This window comes from Cryptomeria japonica, chromosome 5 (assembly GCF_030272615.1).
Source record: "Cryptomeria japonica chromosome 5, Sugi_1.0, whole genome shotgun sequence".
Lineage (NCBI taxonomy): Eukaryota > Viridiplantae > Streptophyta > Pinopsida > Cupressales > Cupressaceae > Cryptomeria > Cryptomeria japonica.
The window spans coordinates 707,667,737-707,684,830 of record NC_081409.1 but is presented as its reverse complement, the minus strand read 5'-3'; positions in this window follow the sequence as shown (position 1 = coordinate 707,684,830).

Here is a 17,094-nt window from a genome sequence, read left to right as displayed (position 1 = left end):
TTCAGGATGCGCTATGCTACCTCTCCTATGCGCTAGTTTAAATTGTTTGAAAATGACTACTCTGGATGGGCTATGTGCTAATATGTCTCGATTACGCGTTGTTGTTTTGAACTAAAAGTGCTAGCATATGTCTTAAATGCACTATGTTGATGTATAAATGTGCTAGACTAATGCTGGAAAGTGCTATTGGAAATTTCACCAGTATGATACTAGTTATGCGCTAATTTGGTTGATGAAAGTGCCAAGGTTTGGTTCAAATGCACTATAGAATGGTTGCTAAGTGCTAGGACGTTGCTCCTATGTGCTAACAGTCTCGATTTCTTTATTTTCTGCTGTTTTAAAAATCTAACACTTATGATTTTGATGGATGATTTTCTAAAAAATAACTTGAAAACACAACACATAGAAGAGATAACAATTTTTGCCAATGCTAAAAAAGTAGTTTATGTTCTGTGAGGATGTGTACAAATCCCTGATGATTTCACTAGTTTGGATAAAAAATAAGACAAATCAAGCAGACTCTTTATTCAAGGGTCATCAACAATATCATAGCCCACTAGTCTCGATACTCTATTAGATCAAACAACCTTGTCACCCCCTAGAGGGTGCTCATTTTTTTGCCTTTTGCCAGAAATTAACTGAAAGTGAATTGCTTCACAATCGAGTAGTTATCTAGGGAGATATATGGTGAGTGATCTTAAGGGCAGATTTGTTGAAATGTGGTGACTGATCAACAAAGTACTGTACACTAAGCATGTATCCTCGCTGGGGTCCGGGGCCGGGCCGGGGTTCAGGGGCGGCAGCCCCCGAGAAAAGCGGGGGTTTGGGGGCGGGAGCCCTTGAGAAATTTTTTTTTGCTATTTTTCGTTGATGAAAACCGACATTGTAATAAAACCCTAAAAAGGCCGACTTTGTTTGTTGCCCTAAAAATGCATGTTATAAGCGGCTGGGATGCTTAAGGCATTGTAAGGTTGATGTACTATTTTTGCTGGATAATAAGAAAGATTGGACGACTGTGTATGGTGGATGTAACCCATTCTGGGTGAACCACGTTAAATCTTTGTGTTATCTATGTCTTGTTTTATTTCTTTATCTTTTGTATTTAAATCTGCATATGATTGTTAGTTCATATTTGCTTCAGTTTTCTGTAAATTGGCAGGACTTTCAGATTTGAGTGGGAGCAAAGGAGGATTCCAAATTCAAGGTCGAAAATTTTAATGGCTAGAATTATTAGTTATGAAAAATGCAGATGGAGGATTACCTGTATCAAAAGGATTTGTGGCGGCCATTGGAAGCAAAGGCAAAGAAAGTGACCACAATGTCAGATGAAGAGTGGGACATTTTAGATAGAAAGGCACTGGGATCCATTCGATTGTGCCTTGCGCCGTCTATAGCATTCAATATAACAGAAGCAAAAACAACTGTAGATTTGATGGCAACATTGGCTAAGTTGTATGAGAAACCCTCGGCTTCGAATAAGGTATTTCTTATGAAGCATTTGTTTAATTTGAAAATGAGTGAGGGAGGATCTGTAGCGGAGCACTTAAATGAATTTAATACAATTACCAGTCAATTGTCTTTGGTAAAAATTACCTTTGCAGAAGAGGTTAGGGCTCTCTTGATTTTATGTTCTTTGCCAGAAAGCTAGAATAGCTTGGTTATGGCTGTAAGCAACTCTATCTCTGGTAAAAATACTTTGGTATTTGATGATATTGTTGGTGTTATCCTAAGCGAGGAAATGCGAAGGAAAAGCACAGGTGAGACTCCAACATCATCAGGTAGTGTTTTGAATGTGGAGAATAGAGGAAGATCAAAGGAAAGAGGAAAATTCCTTGGGAATGAGAAGTCATGAGGGAAGTCAAAGGAAGGACGCTCTCAATCTAGAGGAAAGAAAGATTGCTGGTACTGCGGAAAGCCTGGTCATCTAAAGAAAGACTGTTGGTCTCGGAAAAACAAAGAAGGAGACAAAAATGAAAATGACAGTAAGTAAGCTAATATTTGAAGTAATACTTTACAAGATGCTTTAATCTTATGTTTGGATAATGTTAATGATTCTTGGGTAATAGATTCTAGGGCTTCATTTCATGCTACAACCCATAGAAAATATTTTCTAGATTATGTTCAAGGTGATTTTGGACAGGTATATTTGGGTGATGATGAGCCCTATCAAATTGTTGGAAAAGGAAAGATAAAGATCAAGTTGCGGAATGGTAAGGACTGGTTTCTGCAGGAGGTAAGACATGTTCCTAATTTAAGAAGAAATTTAATTTCTGCAGGGCAACTAGGTAGTGAAGGTTGCATAGTTACCTTCTCAGACAGTATGTGGAAGGTCACTAAAGGATCATTAGTAATAGCTAAAGGTGTGAAGGTAGGCACATTATATCTGTGTACAGGTAACACTTACTCTACCCTATTTGTTACAGATAAAGTTACTGCAGGGATAACAACAATAAATGTTGCAAGAACAGATTCGATAATGAGGCACCATAGGCTTGGGCACATGAGTGAGAAAGGGATGAAAACCCTTCACTCCAAAAATCTATTGCCATGACTAAAGAAGATTGATTTAGATTTCTGTGAAAATTGTGTTTATGGTAAATAGAAAAGAGTCAGATTTCTCAAGGTTGGGAAAGAGAAGAAGAGTGAGAAGTTAGAGCTTGTACATTTAGATGTATGGGGACCGACTTAGGTATCATCTCTTGGTGGCTCTTGTTATTATGTTATTTTTATTGATGACTCAACTAGAAAAACATGGGTATATTTCCTAAAACAAAAATAAGATGTTTTTGAAACTTTTAAGAAATGGAAAACTTTGGTTGAGAATGAGACAGGAAAAAAGTTGAAGTGTCTCAGATCAGATAATGGAGGTGAGTATTGCAGCAAAGCATTTGAAGATTACTGCTCCTTAAATGGGATTCGAAGCAGAAGACAGTTCCAGGAACTCCACAGGAAAATGGTGTGTCAGAGAGAATGAATAGGACTATCATGGAATGCACGAGGAGCATGAGATTGCATGCTGGATTGCCCTTACATTTTTGGGCAGATGCTGTACATGCTGCTGTCTATTTGATAACTAGAGGACCTTCAATCCCTTTGGATGGTGGTATTCTAGAGGAGGCATGGACTGGTAAAAAGGTAAATTATTCTTTTCTAAAAACTTTTGGTTGTGAAGCTTTTGTCCATGTTGATAAAGAAAACAAAACCAAGCTTGATGCTAAATCTTAGAAATGTACCTTCATTGGATATGGGATAGATGAATATGGCTATCGGTTATGGGATTTTGAAAATAAGAAAATAATTAGAAGTAGAGATGTTATATTCAAAGTGAAGGTTATGTATAAAGAACAAATGCAGGAAAAGAAGCATGAACAGGACAAACAAGAATATGTGGTGTTGGATGAGATTCCTGAAAATGAAGTGCCACAAGTACTTGATGCTCCGCAACAACAGATTGTCCCAAAAACTCCTACAAGTGTTAGACGTTCTATGAGGACAAGTAGACCCCCTGAAAGATTTTCTCCTTCTTTGTATTCTATTTTATTAACGGATTCTGGTGAACCAGAAGAATATGAAGAAGCAATGCAGGTAGATGCCAAACAACAGTGGGAGCTAGGCATGAAAGAGGAGATGGACTCCTTGATGAAAACTAAGACTTGGGACTTAGTCCCTTCACCTGCAGAAAAAAGAGCCTTGCCTAACAAATGGGTTTATTGACTGAAGGAGGAGGAAGGAGGTGAGAAAAGATATAAGGCCAGACTTGTGGTAAAAGGTTTTGCACAGAAAAAGGGTATAAATTATGATGAAATATTTTCTCCAGTTGTAAAAATGACTTCAATTAGAACTGTACTTAGTCTTGTGGCTGCAGATGATTTACATCTTGAACAATTAGATGTCAAAACAACTTTTCTCCAGGGAGATTTGGAGGAGGAAATTTACATGTTGCAACCACAGGGATATGAGGTCAAAGGTAAGGAGAACTTGGTGTGCAGGTTGAAGAAAAGTTTGTATGGCCTAAAGCAAGCACCCCGACAATGGTATTTAAAATTTGATAGTATCATGGCTGAACATGGTTATCATAGATGTCATTCTGATCATTGTGTATATTTTAAGAGATTTGATAATGGCAGTTATATTATCCTGTTGCTTTATGTTGATGACATGCTTGTTGCTGGTTCTAACATGGAACACATAAATGATCTTAAACAGAAATTAGCCATGTAATTTGCTATGAAGGATTTGGGTGCAGCTAAGCAAATTCTCGGTGTGAGGATTACACGAGACAAGAAAATTGGAACCTTGAATTTGTCCCAAAGTGAGTATATAAAGAAGGTGTTGAAAAGATTTAACATGCAGGATGCAAAAGCAGTTAGTACACCTTTGGCTAGTCATTTCAAATTGATTAAGGAGATGTGCCCAGAGGCACAGGAAGAGGTTAATAAAATGTCTAACATCCCATATTCATCAACTGTTGGTAGTCTGATGTATGCAATGGTATGCACAAGGCCAGATATTGCATGTGCAGTGGGAGTTGTGAGCAGGTTTATGAGTAATCTGAGTATGGAACAATGGAATGCTATGAAATGGATTCTTCGGTATTTGAAAGGAACTACTATGAAGGCATTATGTTTCAAAGGATCTAATGCTGCTCTAAATGGATTTGTTGACTCTGATCTGGTGGGTGATATTGATTCACGGAGGAGTACTACAGGGTATGTTTTTACTATAGGGGGAACTGCAGTCAGTTGGATTTCTAGGCTGCAAAAGGTTGTTGCACTTTCAACCACTAAAGCTGAGTATGTTGCTGCTATAGAAGCCAGCAAGGAGATGATTTGGTTGCAATGTTTTCTAGAGGAATTGGGTCAGACACAGGAGGATAGCCCATTGTATACTGATAGCCAGAGTGCCATTCATCTTATGAAGAACTCTGCTTTTCATTCAAGGACAAAGCACATTCAGCTCAGGTACCACTTCATCTGGACTGTTTTGGAGGAGGGTCAGTTACGGCTTGAGAAGATTCACATAAGTGAGAATCCCACCGATATGTTCACAAAGAAAGTTCCACAGGAGAAGCTGATTTCTTCATCAGTTTCTGTTGGTCTTCTTGATTGATAATTGTGAAATTTATACCAGTTGAGTCCTAGTGTTTTATCCAGTGGATGTTGCATGTACAGTGGTGTCGTGTAGTATTAGTCTCCAAGTGGGAGATTGTTCGGTGTGGAGCCTGATCAGTCTCCAAGTGGGAGATTGTTGAAATTTGGCGACTGATTAGCAAAGTACTGTACACTCAGCACGTATCCTCGTCGGGGTCCGGGGCTGGGCAGGGGTTCGGGGGCAACAACCCCTGAGAAAAGCGGGGGTTCAGGGGCGGGAGCCCCTGAGAATTTTTTTTTTGCCATTTTTCGTTGATGAAAACCGACATTGTAATAAAACCCTAAAAAGGCAGACTTTGTTTGTTACCCTAAAAATGCATGTTATAAGCGGCTGGGATGCTTAAGGCATTGTAAGGTTGATGTACTATTTTTGCTGGATAATAAGAAAGATTGGACGACTGTGTATGGTGGATGTAACCCATTCTGGGTGAACCACGTTAAATCTCTGTGTTATCTATGTCCTGTTTTATTTCTTTATCTTTTGTATTTAAATATGCATATAATTGTTAGTTCATATTTGCTTCGGATCTGCTTGAAACCCTAACAAGATTCTTCCCCACCCTTGCACTATGATATTGAAGATATCTGGTTACTTAATCGGCTCATTAAATCTTCTAATGCTAAGGTTTTTAATCAGGATTTCATTCTGTCTTCAGTGATAAACTGCCTCGGGAGGCCTCCCAACCTTTAGAACAAAGACTTTACATATCTTAAAGATACTAGGGGAAGTCTAATCATTGAGCAAAACTGTTGAAAGGGACTTTTGTCAACCTCCACATTTGATTATAGTGGGTTGGAACACTTGGCAATAAAGTCATTTCCCACTTAGGTCATTCCCCTCTCACCGACCATTAATGATTCTCTAAGAGAAATTCGAGAGGGTAGGCCTACTAAAGGATTTAAAATGCTTGAAGTAAAGAAAGCTTTTAAGAGTGGTTTGATTTTTTGATCACCCAGTTAAGGGGAGAGCATATACCTTCCACTTTCGAGACAAAGAAAACAAGTTATTTTTATCCTTCAAAGCAATGATTTGCTAACTTCTATTTGGAGATGTTGCTCCAAAAAACATGGTGTTCTTTTTAACTCTTCATAGCAAATATTCTCTATCTAAGAAAGTGAAATCCTGGTCAACAAAATAATCATGATGTTGGTCAACAAAAGGAAAGTCAAGAAATGAAAAACTCCTTTGCTTTGCAGAAAATAATAATTGAGGTTCTTTTTATCCTTTGCAAAATGAAAATGAGTTTGTTTTATGCACCAAAGGAAAATGTGATTCTTTTAACCCTTTTCAAACTGAAAAACAAGTTTGTTGTTCTTTTTAACTGACCAAAGGAAGTGAGATATTAGTTCTTTTTAACCAGCAAAAGGAAGTGAGTTTGTAGTTCTTTTTAACCAGCAAAAAAGAAGTGAGTTTTTAGTTCTTTTTAACCAGCAAAAAAGAAGTGAGTTTGTAGTTCTTTTTAACCAGCAAAAAGGAAGTGAGTTTGTGGTTTTTTTTTTTTTTTAACCAATATGAAAATGAACTATTTTTAAACTAACCAAAAAGTTAAAAATATAAATAATTAAATGTCTAAGTAAACTCCTTCAACCTGCAAACAAAGATTAGTAACCTGCAACAAACAGTTAGTAAAAAATTTTAATCCTCAGGTGAACTTATCTAGGCCCAATTTGTACTTCTATTACAAATTATGTTTTTCATGTTTCTGACAGAGTCACATGATGAACTTCTGCACAAAAGCACTACAGAATGTTATAGATGCACTATAGAATGCTCCCTAAGCGCTACACTGATCACCGAATGCACTACATTGTTATCCCGACACGCAGGAAAGAAATCTGAAGTAGTATGCGCTAACAAAGAGTTTGAATGTGCTAGAAAATGGTTCGATGCACTAAATAGTACACCAAAAGCGCTATTGTTTCCCCGAATGCGCTAATGAAATTTCCTGACGCGCTAAACCAACATTTCCGTGTGCATGCAATCTTGACCTTGCATAAAAAACGATATGATTTATGGGGATGTGCCCCACGATGGGTGCCATAAATGTGTGTGGGAAATGAGGGTGATAGAAATGTAAAAGTCCAATTCAAAAAGCCCACACACCAATGAGACTCTTGATGCAAGTTATAGGAACTATATTTGAAATAGCTCAACTTCCCAAGGGGTGTCCCATTATTCTCTATCTCACAAGATCCCTAAAGTCAATTCCTTTTCTCTCAGATCACTGAGAAAAGTGACTTAGGAATGACATCTCCAAGAATGAGTGATGTTTGATTATAAGCATGAATGCATTCCTAACATGTATTCTATTGAATCTATGATGATTAAGCTAGCATAAAGATGATGATAAGATTAACTAATCATCCTAGCAATGATATACTAGTCTAACTTGGATATTCTATGATATTAGAATGCTTCTAAATGTTTATTAAGATGATTTATCAAAGAGAGGCTAAAATTCTTAGTAAAATGACTATAAGTTTGATAAGCAAAGACTTCTATATCAAAATGAGAGAATGAGAGCTCTATTTATAGGAAAAATAGGGCAATGGATGGTCAAGATTGAATAATCTTAACAAGGGCCAGGATTGAAAGTTAATCAATCCATGTTTAGAATTCTCACCAATGAAATGGTGACAATTGTCAACAAGAGGTTGCTTGAGAGGATATGAAAGAAACATTAAATGCTTGAGAAGACATGAAGGTTACCCTAGGAGGTAAGGGTTAAGGTTAGGTCAGGATTATCCATTGGATAAAGCTTTTACCCAAGAGGTAAAGTCTTGTGCAAGGGTTAAAGAAATAACCAAGGTTAAAGCCATGAATGCTTGATGAGACCCTTAGGTTAGATGAGGGTGGAGTTAGAGTCTCTAATCAAGCAAGAAGGTTGAGTTAACCATTAATGGCTATGTAAGAGACTTAAATGGTTTGGAAGACTTTGAAGGTTAACTTATTGAGGACATAAATCATTTAATGGTTTTCAAAGACTTTGGAGGCTTTGAGAAGTGACTTCTCTTTTCTTAGGATTGTGACAATAATTAGGAGATGGATTAAGCTAAATTGGAAGTGATTAGAAGAATCTAGAAGGGGTTAAAGAGGCAAGTGGGAGATGTAGGAAAATGCAAGTGGAGGGAAAAGGATTTTAATTAAAATAAAATTACTTTATTTAAATTAAATAGATGCAACTTGTATAAATACAAGTGGGGAATTTTAAATAAATAAATTAGATTTATTTATTTGCAAGAATCAATCTAATTAAAAAGGGAGAAAGGGGAATTAATTAAATAAAGTGATTTATTTAATCAAAGGCTAGGAAAGGCTCAGGTGAACTTAATTAAATAATTTGAGTAATTCATTTAATCAAATATATGAATATAAATAAATTAATTAATTAGAATTTAATTAATAAGGGGAATGGGGTTAAAAATGAATATTAAATATTCACTTAGGAAAGTGATGCAGTATCCACACCCACACTCAAGCCTTACACCTTTTAGGAATCTACCTCACATTGTTGAGGTTTCACAATGACTAAATACTTTCCATTATGAAGGTTTTCCATAATCTTTTATAAAACTCCACACATATTGGTCTTGCCTATGAGCTCAATCATACCTTCTAGACCAACTAGGATAGGTTTCTTGGCATTGAGGATAGTCATAAACCAAAGGGAGTTTAAGTTTGTTTGAAGGCTACCATCACTTTCTACAGAGCCTCGACACTTCCACACACCCTCTCAACACTCCTACCAACCCTTAATTACCAAACACCATGTACTCTGATCCAACCCTCAACATGTACAAAAGGTTATTGTTAAACAAGAACTTACTCGCCTCTTTAAAACACACTCACTCAGAGATGAATTAATTTTTCAATTAGACATTTTTTTCAGATCTCTCTGGTGGGACTCTATAAAATGTGGGTATGAAGAACATATCAAAAAATAAGAAAGATCCAACGGTTAAATTTTGAGATATTGACCCCGTAACAGGATTGTATTTTTCTTGTGACAGTCAAACCTTTCTGAGGCAAGTTTTCAGTCACCTTCATGCCTCAAACCACAAGCAAAACCTATCATGTAACATTGCAACAATAATGGCATGATAATTTACATAATATTACATGTTTCCACCAATATATGTAGCTTGATCAACTAGGAACAAAAAGATATAGCATTTTCTTTGTCTCGATTTTCCCTAGTTCAGGGTTTTGATAGAACTTATTGTATCTTTTCCAAAACAACACCAAATGACATGAAACATGAAGGAAATGAAAGGTAATTTACTGTGCTTAAACCATCGAACCATGTTAATGAACCTTCAATGCATAACAATGGTGAAAACTAACAAATTGCAGACTGAATGCGAGGAAAGTTTAGGAAAAACATAGAATGTGCAAGGAAACCACTTAGTATTATTGCCAAAAACTTCAATTCCGAGAATTACATACTTTTGAGGAGTTTTTTCACCATATTTATAGCATTATAAGGATTCCCAACCAACCAACCAACTATAACCACCAAAAGCCAACCTTTTTGGAAATGTTGTCAAGCAACTTTGAAAAGTTGTATTGACAACATTTCTTGCTCTTTTATACAAGCAGAGGGGTAAGCATTTGGGAAGGGTTAAAGGAGAGAATGGAGGGAATAGCACAACTATTTCCTCTGGTTCTATTGTCTCTATAGCTCAAGGATAACATGTCTCTTTGGGATCTACGGGGGATGATGAGGATGGTCGAAAGGATGGGAACCCATGACATTGGGACCCTCCTCTTGACTTTAAAAATACTGAAGATTCTTCAAAGTTGGGTCACAAGATCTTGAAAGATGAGTTGGAAAAGATGGCTGAAGACAAGGTGGTCAAACCCTAGAACAGTTTATTTGCAAACAAGCCTAACTGTAAATCTACCTTTCCCTCTATTGAAGATATTTATGATGGACAGGTAGGCAAATTAGCTATTGTAGTACCAGACGTGGTCATAGATCACAATATTTCTCTAATGGCATTTTCTCTTGTGGGGAAATTTGTTGGACCCAGACCTAATATTGAAGTTGTTAGGTCTTTTGTGAAGAGAAAATGGAGGGTGAAAGGACAGGTTGATGTTTCAGCCCTGTCAAGGGTTTTTTTTTGTCTTTTCCTTCTCATGTGGTGAAGACTTAGAAATGGATCTGAGTGGAGGACCCTAGATGCTTGGGAAGTCTTCTTTATCTTTAAGAAAATGGTCTCCAAAAATGGGGCTCAATGATTCCTTTTATGAATTTTCTTTGGTTTGGGTGTAGTTTCCTAGTTTGCCACTTGAATTTTGGTTGGAGGATGTGTTCTAATGCATTGCTAAATCCTTCAGGGAGATTTTGGCTATATAATCTATGAAAACAATGCGAAAGAGATTGGTGTATGCGAGGATATGCGTTAATATCTCACAGAACACGAACCTTCCTAGCTCTATCGAAATAAATTCCAAGCTAAGTAAGTGGGAACAAGTCATAGAGTTTGAATCCCTCCCTTTCATGTGCTTTTCATGTAAGAAAGTTGGACATTGGGCAAAGGATCATCGTAGTAACCCAAAGAATGCTTAGAAGAACAATAATCATGTCAAACAGATCTGGAAAGAGAAGCTGAACAAAAATGAGGAGGGTAGATCGGAAGGAGGAACTAGACTCCTCAGTAACTCAAAAGATATAACAAGGGATGAAAGGAAAGCTAGTCCTTCCAAGGAGATTCCTCAGAAGGAAATTAGAAAGGATGAAGAGAATGTATTTGAAGTTAAAACAAGCAATGGCTTTGAAGCTTTATAGATTCAAGAAGAAGAAAATGCAATTATAGAAGAAATTTTTGAAGATGGTGAGATTGGAGACACAAATGAATCACACTATGAGATTCCAAAAGATACAGAAAAGGAATGTAATAAAGTGTGTTGAAAGGACTCTGAAGTTCTAGATGTAATCTTTGAAGAAAAGACCCAGTTTAGATCGCCCCAGGTTAACCTTAACTCTCTATTCCAGAGATTTGGGACTGATTCGCCCACCTCGTTTGAGCGAAAAGGAGGACCTTGGAATAGTAAGAAGTCTGCATATAAATATGAAGAAGATGAAGAGTTAATAGAAGTGGGAAAAAAGAAAAACAAGAAAACAGGGTGTACTAATGGAGTTAAAACTAGAGCCAGGTCTAAGGCGGATATTGGTCTTTCCAAATCTCTACAGGGGCGCAAAACTATGAAGTAGCATAGGGACCAGGAGAGAAAAAAATATAGCTGATGGAAGGCAACAAACCATTTAGTAATCCTGCTCACAGGTTTCCAAATGAAGGTAATCTCTTGGAACATTAGAGGCCTAAATGGTCTCCATAAGTAGGACATGCTCAGGAATTTTATCAGAGATCATAAGCCGGACATTATCCTGGTTCAGAAAACTAAAATGAGTACGGAAAAAGTTGAAAAATTAATTTTTTTAAAACTTGGGGGTGTATGTGGCAATAGTTTGAATGGAGCATCTAGTGGGGTTGCCATATTTTGAAATAAGAAAAATATTTATGGAGACTTGATTGATGAAGATGGTAATATCATTTCTATGAGAGTCAAATGCATTGCTGAAGGATAGGATTGGGTGGTTACTGATATTTATGCTTCCAACTCTAAAGCTACTTGGAGCTAGTTTTGGGACAAAATCCAGCAGAAAAGAGGGACTTTTTCCCAGGATAGTTGGATTTTGATCGGAGATTTCAACACTCCTCTGTAGGAGATTGAAAAATTTGGTGGAAACCAAGCTCAACTAGATAATAGGATTGATCTTATGGACTTTATCAACACCAATGCCCTCATTGATGTTGACCTTTCTGGAGCTTCCTACACTTGGTCTAATTGAAGGGATGAAGTTGAACTTATTCAGGTAAGGCTTGATAGATCTCTTATTACTCTTGACCGCATCCTTAAGTATAGATGTTCTTTATCTGTTATTAACAGAATTAGATCGAACCATTATCCTATTTCTTTTATTGCTTATTCTATTAAGGGAAAACACTACTTTCCCTTTCGGGTTGAAAAAATGTGGATCTTGTTGGGTGAATATTTGTCACCAGCATACTAATGACAAAATATATAATTCACACAACACTATGCTGAGAAATTAATCTCTCCTCTCATCAAGGGGAGGTTCCCTATGAAATTTCTCCTCTAATTAATAAGAAATTAATTTTGTGGGTTGGTGTTGGGCATATAACTCTTTTTTTTCAGAGTTTATGTATTCTCCCTTCACCTAGTTACAATTTCTCTACCTCTTCAGATACTTAAAGAAAAGAACTATTAATCTAACAAACTACACCAAGAGTTACTATTAAGCAGCACAAAGTCTCCTTCAAGGTAACACTAATTCACACTGATCGTTACAAATTAATCAATTAGAAATTTAGCTTAAAACTCAAAGTCTTTAAGTATAGATTTCTAATCCGTTAAACTACAAATAACCGCAACAATACAAAGCTTACCACAAGTTACTTAATTTATCAGCAGATTTCTCAAGTATGCTAAGAGCACAAAGTCTACTTTGCAATATTTGAGAGCTCTCTAACCACGTAGCAATATCTTAAAGATCAAAGAAGTAAAGATAATATAGATTCAATGGACATAGGAACATCAAATTATATAAATGAGTTTCTTGATACAACACAAAGTTTGTAATCAACAAAACTATTTTCTTTATTCGTTTGATAGGATTTTCACCACAAAAAGCCCAAAGTCTTAGTTGGGATAAAAAATCTACAGAGTTTTGCTAAGCATGAAAAAGATCAAATATTTACAAAAAGGTCCTCTTTATATAGGAAAAGAAGTTGAGAAAAAGGTGGGCACAGTTGACTTATTCAACTACACAGTCCCATTTTACTACAACTACTACATAAAGAAAACGTGCAGCTGCACAAAAATTGACAACATTTATTGGTGTAGCCGAATGAAGAAAGGATGACAGGAGGGGGAACTTCATTCTTGATTCCACTCTTTATTGGATTTCTAGAAATCTTCGAATTTAGCAAGGATGGCTTTCATTTCTGCTTCATTCGGCATCAAGGTAGAACTTGTGATGATTTGGACGTGGGACATTGCATCTTGAATCTTCACCTGTTTCTTTTTAACATCCTTCAACATGGATGCGAGGACTTCAAAGCTGACTTGAATTTCTAATAGTTTATCAAATTTATTTAAAGAGAAATCTTGTCCTATGCATTGATCCATCAAAGAAAGGAATTCTTGCGTGACAACTTCAACAGTGACGAGATTTTGATCTCCATCATATAAATAGCAAGGGAGATACCAACTTTAGCAAAAATAAGGTCAACCTCATCATCACCTTCTTTCTTCTCTCAATCCAGCTCTACAATCATTAAGTTCATTGTCTCTTGCTTATGAGACAATAAAGACAAGATTAGAATGTACTTCTCCCTTGTGGGAATTACCTTATTCTCAACTAGGACATCTATCCTGAAGTCCTCCATTTCTCTCCACAAGGTAGTACTTTTCACAACCTCCTCAATCTCCTATGATAAAGAGGTTTTGAGTCCTTGCATCTGACTCTAGATTACTTCATAATCAGACAATAGTTCCATTATTGAGCTCAGAAGATGAGAGCCTTCTGACCTTAGCCTTGAAATCCACTCATCCATCACTCAGCCTTTAGCTCCCACCTGTTCAATATTCTTGAGAGCTTCGGTATCTATTGAAGATCCTATAGGCTCTATCTCTTGAGAAGATTGTGTGACCTTTAGAAGAACGTTGGTCAGCTATTCACACTTCTGCTTCAAGATATTTTTCTCATCCCTCTCTTGATCCAATCTTCTCAATAAAGAATTAAGGGTTGTCTGAGAATCTAATTTCACACTCTCATGTGTTTCCACTCCAAGCTCTACGACATGCATGGTATAGTCTTTAGATTGTATGTTTCCTTTGTCCTTGTCTAACGATGGCACCATAACTTTGGCATATTTTCTCTTGGAAGCTGGGTCTACTACCACTCGAAATACGGTCTTTGTCTTTGTTGTCCCCTTAGGCTTTGGAGGAACTAAAAGTTCAAAGTCAAACTCATTTGGGGATATCACCTATTTTTTCCTCTTAGGGGCCACTACTTCCATCCAAGGGGGTAGTTCTAGATTGGTTGATGGAGTAGTAGCTCCTTGCTGACTTGGAGTTGTGTAAAGCGGAAAAATCGAACCCTAGTTGCTCTCCCCTCTCCAACTCCAAAGAGAGAGAAGGGAGGTCACTAGGATTGATGGTTTTCACTTAGGAGAGACTTTACATTCAAAAGAGGGGTTGAAACCCACAAGATCCAATCCCACACAATGCAAGATTGGATTCTAAATGAGTTTCAAGGGTTAAGACAACAAGGCTACCCTCTTTTGTAAAGAATGTAGATGGAAGGATTAAGCTAGGAATGCATGAAAAGTGAGAAAGATTCGCTTATAAACAGAGATAGGAATATAGGATGAAGCTACAGACCTGGAATTAGTAGTAAAATGTCGAGACGGTGCTGTCCTGCAAATTTGAGCGAAAGTTGACGGGACGATGGCGCCCGGCGTGCACACGGTCCTCCGAAAAATCCGTGAAACGAAGGGGGATCTGTTCGTCTCTGCACAAGGATTCCAGATCTTCAATTACAGCTGCGTACCTACAACCTACACACAGAAAAGTGAAGATGATTGGGGGGTTAGGGATTAGGGGTTTGCCCTTAGGTCAAACCCCGATTTTGGAATTAACCAAGAAATGAGAAATGTTGTAAATGTAAATGATTGTAATGTCAAACAAGTACTAGTACCTTATTGTAAGGATGTTTGTATCCTTATATGTGAAGGTATAGATGTTGTTGTATGTAGTATGTGATCTCCTCTTCAATGGTTGAATCCTTGTCTTGCAACACTTAGCCTTGAATGGAGACTTAGAATGATCAATTGCTTGAAGGAATGCTTGAATGCTTGAATGCTTGAATGTCTGAATATCGTTTCCGCTTCTTGTCCACATATATCCTTCCTCCTCAAATGGGAGAGGAAATGGAGTTTATATACTTGTCAATTAGGGCTGATAGATTGATTTTTTCGACCTTGGGCCGACAAGGAAAGAGTATTTTCCAATTTGCAAACATAAAGACCCGAAGCCCCATAGGAGACCGGGCCCAAAATAGGGCCAGGGACCAGGGCGCTGGGCGCCATGGTCCTCGGGGACCAGGGCGCTGGGCACCCTAGTCCTGAAGGACCAGGGCGCTGGGCACTTTGGTCCCACCTCCCGGGACAGCAGGGTGCAAGGAGGGATCAGGCAGGGTGCTGGAAAAATGCAGTTTTTGATGCCATGAGCAGGTTTCAGGGTCTCCATTCAGGTTCCGTGTTGCGTCACCATCGTGAAGACCGAAAAGCAGTTGAAATTACATGTGTCACAATTTTAGGATGCTACAAGTTGAAACTTCAGAAGAAGGTTGACTGGAACTTGGAGCAATTGTGAGTGTTACTGAGGGTGTTGATATTGAGGCATCTAGTGGAACATTTGTTGCTGCTATCTTTTTAGTTACAGATGGAAGAGTGGAGGGTGCTGTGAATGTAACTTCAACACTTACCAATGGAGGAATTGCTGTGGTGGTGGTAGTAGTGATGGGTAAATCTATTGAAACCTATTTTGTAAGTGCATCTTGCAAGGTCTCATTAAAATCCATCATGGTGGATTCAAAAGTAGATGAAGGGATATCATCTAAATTAGAGAAGTTGGTTATTGTAAAAAACTAACCAATGGCCTCTGATTGAATCATACCCATACTTAGATCTCCATCTTCTTGAAAATCTTCATCTTCTTGGTCAGAGTCAGAGTTAGAGTCAATAGAATGGACGATTACCTGTGAGGTAATCGGGGCATCAACTTCAGCTGGATGTGATACTTCTTCTACCTGTACTTCCTCTTGTTGAGGAATTTTACCTTCTTCAACCTCCTTTCCTTTTCCAGCTTCACTGGCAAGCGGTTGATCTGGCTCCTTCGCCACTGGTTCTTATGATGTGGATGATGATTCACCCTTCTTCGACCCTTTAACTATAAATTTGATTTTGGGTCCTTTACCCTTTGATTGTATCACAGGAGCTGAGGATAGTGCTTGTGAGTCTGCCCTACTCTTTATTCTTGTTTCAGCTGTTGCTGTCTTGCCCAATGGGCCATCACTATTGTCGTCATCTCCTAAACTAGTGGGAAGTTGTTTCATCCTAAGGTTCTATTTTAGCAACCAAGCATTGGTGTTTGCTAAGATAGGAGAGATCCTCTGTGTAATAGATTTGCTTTCTTTCTTTGACCATTACACAAGTGGAATTGGGGAGTCCACAATTTTCTTCTCATAATAAACAGGGTCCACTATGTCATCTATGTCTTCCATGGTCATTGGGATCTTAGCTAGATCCAAATTTTCAATTTGTTCTAGAGCAAGGTGGATGAAATCCATCCTTCTTATATCCTCCTCATCCTGACAATCTACCTAAACATCCTCAAACCTATAAACATGAGTATAAGTCCTTTTGAGTTTGTTCTTTATACCCCAAAAATCAAAATCAGTTCAGGCCTTGAATCTTCTCATGGTATTCCACTGCATTTCCTCCTCCATATTTTTGGCCTTGGGATTGGTTAGCACTGAATACCTGCCAATTGACTCTGGGAATTTCAGCCCATTCTTATGTGCTTGTGATTGTTTCTCATGCACACTAATTAGTTGTCTACACAACTCTATAAGGATGATTTTATCGGAAGGGAACCTTGGAAGAATGAAGGGCTCACCTGAGAAACATCCAATTCGGATATAGGTGAATGTGGGAAATTGCAGAAATACACACACAAAATGAGACACCCTACTGTAAGCGGCTTCTAATAGTCTCCTTTTCTACAGGCCTTTATCAAAAATACACTTCCATACAACAAAGAAGGCATCATTAACCCCCCTGTAATGAT